At 49.7% G+C, this 6,238-nt stretch overlaps 7 non-coding genes across 7 annotated transcripts; all 7 read left to right on the top strand.

Moving 5' to 3' along the window:
- The first annotated feature begins 658 nt into the window (after positions 1–658).
- On the top strand, positions 659–822 carry LOC135014544 (U1 spliceosomal RNA). The gene has a single exon (XR_010213035.1). It is a non-coding gene; the product is annotated as a U1 spliceosomal RNA (small nuclear RNA).
- Positions 823–974: 152 nt separating this feature from the next.
- LOC135014541 (U1 spliceosomal RNA) lies at positions 975–1,137 on the top strand. The gene has a single exon (XR_010213032.1). It is a non-coding gene; the product is annotated as a U1 spliceosomal RNA (small nuclear RNA).
- A 670-nt stretch (positions 1,138–1,807) lies between these two features.
- LOC135014543 (U1 spliceosomal RNA) lies at positions 1,808–1,971 on the top strand. Its single transcript, XR_010213034.1, has one exon. It is a non-coding gene; the product is annotated as a U1 spliceosomal RNA (small nuclear RNA).
- Positions 1,972–2,123: 152 nt separating this feature from the next.
- Positions 2,124–2,287, top strand: LOC135014546 (U1 spliceosomal RNA). The gene has a single exon (XR_010213037.1). It is a non-coding gene; the product is annotated as a U1 spliceosomal RNA (small nuclear RNA).
- A 668-nt stretch (positions 2,288–2,955) lies between these two features.
- Positions 2,956–3,119, top strand: LOC135014545 (U1 spliceosomal RNA). Its single transcript, XR_010213036.1, has one exon. It is a non-coding gene; the product is annotated as a U1 spliceosomal RNA (small nuclear RNA).
- Positions 3,120–3,271: 152 nt separating this feature from the next.
- Positions 3,272–3,434, top strand: LOC135014542 (U1 spliceosomal RNA). The gene has a single exon (XR_010213033.1). It is a non-coding gene; the product is annotated as a U1 spliceosomal RNA (small nuclear RNA).
- A 671-nt stretch (positions 3,435–4,105) lies between these two features.
- On the top strand, positions 4,106–4,269 carry LOC135014540 (U1 spliceosomal RNA). Its single transcript, XR_010213031.1, has one exon. It is a non-coding gene; the product is annotated as a U1 spliceosomal RNA (small nuclear RNA).
- The last annotated feature ends 1,969 nt before the right edge of the window (positions 4,270–6,238 follow it).

Genomic DNA, 6,238 nt, shown 5'->3' with positions numbered 1-6,238 from the left:
TCTCTCCAGCCTAGTTTGCTGTCTGTTTCCACTTCTTTTTTATTGAGCCCCTCCCTTCTATACCCTTGTGCACTATCCTGACTTCTCCTCCTGTCTGCTTACTTTGTGCCTTCCGATGCACAATGCAAACTACAGGTAGTGCTGCAGGGCCCACACCCTTTTACTTGCCTTACAGAGCAGCTCTGGAGCTGTTACAGTGCCCAGCTGCTGCAAGAAATCAGCTTGAATGCTTCAGGGGCTGGGGCATAGCCAACATGAGCCCCACACCGACGGAGGGTGGAGGTGTTTAATGCGAACTAAGGGTCATCCAAGCGCCGCAAAAGGCCGCCATGCCCTGCATACCCCTTTTCTCTTTTCATATGCAGATGAGGGTTCCAGCCAACTTTGGCCCACTGCTTGGATGACATCACTGTATGCAAATCCGTCTTCTGCAGACCTTCCCCCAGGAATGCTTGTACTAGTTGTTGCATTTGGTTTGTTGTTTGGGGGTGCTTCAGTATTAGGCAGCCTTCTGCCCTCCCATGTTCATCTGAAAATATGTGTTCTCCCGGCAGTTGTTGTCCCCAGATGAGAGTTCCCTTGTGCTGCCTCAGTTGAATCTCCTTTACTTGACAGAGATGTGCCTGAGCAACGGCCCTCCCCAGCCCTATCCCAAATCATACTTATTTTGCATAGGAGATACCATGGTCATAAAGATTGTTCTCCCAGGGTGAGGTTCATTCATTGCATTCTGTGTATGCTGACCCCTGTGATTTCCCCAAATGTGGGAAACTCAACTGCATTATTTGTGGTAGTGGGGGACTGTGTTTGTGTTTTCCTCTGGTCAGCTCTGGTAAAAGTCAGATTTCTTTGTCTCAGATCTTCCTCTAGCCTTGTTCTTCTTTCGAGAGTTCCATTGTGCTGCCTCAGTTTGATCTCCTTCACTTGACAGGGGGGTACCCGAGCAGCGACCCTCCCCAGCTCTAGCCCAACTCCTACATAACTGCCAGGTGAGATACTATGATCATGAAGGTGCTTCTCCCAGGGCAAGGCTCACCCATTGCACTCTGGGTGTGCTGCTCCTGCGATTTCCCCAAATGTGGGAAACTTGACTGCATAATTTGCGTTTCCCCTGGTCGGCTCTCGTATAATTCAGATCTCTTTGTCTCAGGTCTCTCTCCAGCCTAGTTTGCTGTCTGTTTCCACTTCTCTTTTCTTGAGCCGCTGCCTTCTATGCCCTTGTGCACTCTCCTGACTTCTCCTGTCTGCTTACTTTGTGCCTTCCAACGCACAATGCAAACTACAGGTAGTGCTGCAGGGCCCACACCCTTTTACTTGCCTTTCAGAGCAGCTCTGGAGCTGTTACAGTGCCCAGCTGCTGCAAGAAATCAGCTTGAATGCTTCAGGGGCTGGGGCATAGCCAACATGAGCCCCACACCGACGGAGGGTGGAGGTGTATAATGCGAACTAAGGGTCATCCAAGCGCCGCAAAAGGCCGCCATGCCCTGCATACCCCTTTTCTCTTTTCATATGCAGATGAGGGTTCCAGCCAACTTTGGCCCACTGCTTGGATGACATCACCGTATGCAAATACGTCTTCTGCAGACCTTCCCCCAGGAATGCTTGTACTAGTTGTTGCATTTGGTTTGTTGTTTGGGGTGCTTCAGTATTAGGCAGCCTTCTGCTCTCCCATGTTCATCTGAAAATATGTGTTCTCCCTGCAGTTGTTGTCCCCAGATGAGAGTTCTCTTGTGCTGCCTCAGTTGAATCTCCTTTACTTGACAGAGATGTGCCTGAGCAGCGGCCCTCCCCAGCCCTATCCCAAATCATACTTATTTTGCATAGGAGATACCATGGTCATGAAGATTGTTCTTCCAGGGTGAGGTTCATTCATTGCATTCTGGGTATGCTGACCCCTGTGATTTCCCCAAATGTGGGAAACTCGACTGCATTATTTGTGGTAGTGGGGGACTGTGTTTGTGCTTTCCTCTGGTCAGCTCTGGTAAAAGTCAGATTTCTTTGTCTCAGATCTTCCTCTAGCCTTGTTCTTTTTTTGAGAGTTTCCTTGTGCTGCCTCAGTTGGATTTCCTTCACTTGACAGGGGGGTGCCCGAGCAGCGACCCTCCCCAGCTCTAGCCCAACTCCTACTTACCTGCCAGGTGAGATACTATGATCAGGAAGGTGCTTCTCCCAGGGCAAGGCTCACCCATTGCACTCTGGGTGTGCTGCTCCTACGATTTCCCCAAATGTGGGACACTTGACTACATAATTTGTGTTTCCTCTGGTCGGCTACTCGTATAATTCAGATCTCTTTGTCTCAGGTCTCTCTCCAGCCTAGTTTGCTGTCTGTTTCCACTTCTCTTTTCTTGAGCCCCTGCCCTTGCCCTTGTGCACTCTCCTGACTTCTCCTGTCTGCTTACTTTGTGCCTTCCAACGCACAATGCAAATTACAGGTAGTGCTGCAGGGCCAACACCCTTTTACTTGCCTTACAGAGCAGCTCTGGAGCTGTTACAGTGCCCAGCTGCTGCAAGAAATCAGCTTGAATGCTTCAGGGGCTGGGGCATAGCCAACATGAGCCCCACACCGAAGGAAGGTGGAGGTGTTTAATGCGAACTAAGGGTCATCCAAGCGCCGCAAAAGGCCGCCATGCCCTGCATACCCCTTTTCTCTTTTCATATGCAGATGAGGGTTCCAGCCAACTGTGGCCCACTGCTTGGATGACATCACCGTATGCAAATCCGTCTTCTGCAGACCTTTTCCCAGGAATGCTTGTACTAGTTGTTGCATTTGGTTTGTTGTTTGGGGGTGCTTCAGTATTAGGCAGCCTTCTGCTCTCCCATGTTCATCTGAAAATATGTGTTCTCCCTGCAGTTGTTGTCCCCAGATGAGAGTTCCCTTGTGCTGCCTCAGTTGAATCTCCTTTACTTGACAGAGATGTGCCTGAGCAGCGGCCCTCCCCAGCCCTATCCCAAATCATACTTATTTTGCATAGGAGATACCATTGTCATGAAGATTGTTCTCCCAGGGTGAGGTTCATTCATTGCATTCTGGGTATGCTGACCCCTGTCATTTCCCCAAATGTGGGAAACTCGACTGCATTATTTGTGGTAGTGGGGGACTGTGTTTGTGCTTTCCTCTGGTCAGCTCTGGTAAAAGTCAGATTTCTTTGTCTCAGATCTTCCTCTAGCCTTGTTCTTTTTTCGAGAGTTTCCTTGTGCTGCCTCAGTTGGATCTCCTTCACTTGACAGGGGGGTGCCCGAACAGCGACCCTCCCCAGCTCTAGCCCAACTCCTACTTACCTGCCAGGTGAGATACTATGATCAGGAAGGTGCTTCTCCCAGGGCAAGGCTCACCCAATGCACTCTGGGTGTGCTGCTCCTACGATTTCCCCAAATGTGGGACACTTGATTACATAATTTGTGTTTCCTCTGGTCGGCTCTCGTATAATTCAGATCTCTTTGTCTCAGGTCTCTCTCCAGCCTAGTTTGCTGTCTGTTTCCACTTCTCTTTTCTTGAGCCGCTCCCTTCTATGCCCTTGTGCACTATCCTGACTTCTCCCGTCTGCTTACTTTGTGCCTTCCAACGCACAATGCAAACTACAGGTAGTGCTGCAGGGCCCACACCCTTTTACTTGCTTTACAGAGCAGCTCTGGAGCTGTTACAGTGCCCAGCTGCTGCAAGAAATCAGCTTGAATGCTTCAGGGGCTGGGGCATAGCCAACATGAGCCCCACACCGAAGGAAGGTGGAGGTGTTTAATGCAAACTAGGGGTCATCCAAGCGCCGCAAAAGGCCGCCATGCCCTGCACACCCCTTTTTTATTTTCATATGCAGACGAGGGTTGAAGCCAACTTTGACCCACTGCTTGGATGACATCACCATATGCAAATCCATCTGCTGCAGGCCTTCCCCCAGGAATGCTTGCACTAGTAGTTGCATTTGGTTTGTTGTTTGGGGGTGCTTCAGTGTTAGGCAGCCTTCTGCCCTCCCATGTTCATCTGAAAATATGTGTTCTCCCTGCAGGTGTTGTCCCCAGATGAGAGTTCCCTTGTGTTGCCTCAGTTGAATCTCCTTTACTTGACAGAGATGTGCCTGAGCAGCGGCCCTCCCCAGCCCTATCCCAAATCATACTTATTTTGCATAGGAGATACCATGGTCATGAAGATTGTTCTCCCAGGGTGAGGTTCATTCATTGCACTCTGGGTATGCTGACCCCTGTGATTTCCCCAAATGTGGGAAACTCGACTGCATTATTTGTGGTAGTGGGGGACTGCGTTTGTGCTTTCCTCTGGTCAGCTCTGGTAAAAGTCAGATTTCTTTGTCTCAGATCTTCCTCTAGCCTTGTTCTTCTTTCGAGAGTTCCCTTGTGCTGCCTCAGTTGGATCTCCTTCACTTGACAGGGGGTGCCCGAGCAGCAATCCTCCACAGCTCTAGCCCAACTCCTACTTACCTGCCAGGTGAGATACTATGATGTTCACTGTTAGGGCAATCAGGATGTGGAATTCCCTGCCAGGGAAGGTGGTAATGGCGGACTCTGTAATTGGATTTAAAAAAGGAATGGATACATTTCTGAATGAAAAAGCTATCCAAGGTTATAATACTTAAAATATCAACATGGTTAATCCGGGGGTAACATGAGTTATAGTAGCTAACTAGTCATAAAACATTATTCAGCAAGTATGTAGAATCATCACAACTTAAAACAGGTTGAACACGATGGGCAATTTGCCTCTATTCAACCTCAAAAACTATGTTACTATATGTTACTATATTACTATGTTACTGTAGTATACAGAACACCACAATGTAATGAGCAGTGATAGTGAGCACTGATGAGGATACTAGAACTGACACTGAGCAGCAAGATGCAGCACTGGACTATTAGTAATGTACTGTAGTATGCTGAGCACCACAATGCAGCACAAGACAATGAGCAGTGATACTGAGCACTGATGAGGATACTACTGAGAACTGACACTGAGCAGGAGAGACACACTACTAGTATTACTGAGCAGCAATAAGTAACCACTGATACTGAGCACTGATATTGAGATTTCCACTGAGAGAACATAGCCACGTCCTCTCCGCTCTTTCTTCAATGCACGAGTAAAAATGGCGGCAACGCGCAGCTCTTTATATGGAATCCGAATCTCGAGAGAATCCGACAGCGGGATGATGACATTTTCCCTTGTTCAGGTTTTCCGAGTCAGGCGGGAACAACCGAGCCTGCCTCGGACCAGTGTAAACCACATGGAGTTCGTCGGGAATTCGGTTCTCGGAGAACCGAACCCGCTCCTCTCTACCTTATACCCATCAATTTTTTTATTTTCAATCTAAGCCCCTGCAGTTTTCTGTAAGCATCTGCTTCGCTATGATGATCAACAAGTCACAAGGGCAAACACTCAGGGCTTGAGGCGTAGATCTTAGGACCAGCTGCTACAAGCATGGCAGAGGTGTCACTATCACTGGTGACACCCAGAGAGGTGGCGAAGGAGATTGTAATGCAGTGCGCGCAGATAAGCAGCGCAATGGTAAAAAGGAGGCATGGTTTCATAGGTAGGGGCGTGGCCTGGTGGCCTGAATCTACATTTTGTTGCTCCGGGTGTCCCGGGGGTTGGGGGCTGCACCCGGGGACTAGTGTGTGTGCGGTGCTGGCTCCTGCACAGTGACAGGGCATGGCCACCCAGCATGACGCCTCCATTCTTGACCATGCTGTAATTGCAGTCGCACTGCAGTTCAGCGTGATCATAAAAAATGGTGTAGCCTCCTGCTGGTGCAAACTGTATGTGCGCGCAGGAAGCCGCCACCATTTTTGTGATCACAGCGGCTGAATGTGATGTCATACAGCCGCTGTGACCACGCCCCCTGTGTCTCCTCCGTTGCAGACCCCATTTTGAAGCCTTGCCCCCGCACCGCTCCATCCCTGACTTGGAAATGGAGTGTTGCTGACCCCCCTCTCCCCCCCCCGCCCCGATTGACAGGCAGAGGCGATCGCATTCTCTGCGGGGTGCCGCAGAAAATGCAGGCACATGCGTATGCTGTTAGCAATTTTTGCAGTTGGATCGCTTATTGTGATTGCATTCCAACCTGAATCAGGCCCTATTACCTATCACAATGCGCTGCGGGCAGTACAAAATTGGGTTAATATAGGAGTAAAACTCCCAGACCTGTGCTCCTTAACTGTACCTGGTGGCTAGTGGAGCGGCTGCCCAGTAATCAGTGTCCACGCCAGTGCGCACACGGTCCACCCCCTACGGCCA

The sequence above is a fragment of the Pseudophryne corroboree genome, unplaced genomic scaffold (assembly GCF_028390025.1).
Source record: "Pseudophryne corroboree isolate aPseCor3 unplaced genomic scaffold, aPseCor3.hap2 scaffold_2800, whole genome shotgun sequence".
NCBI lineage: Eukaryota > Metazoa > Chordata > Amphibia > Anura > Myobatrachidae > Pseudophryne > Pseudophryne corroboree.
This window is presented reverse-complemented; position numbering and strand designations above follow the sequence as displayed.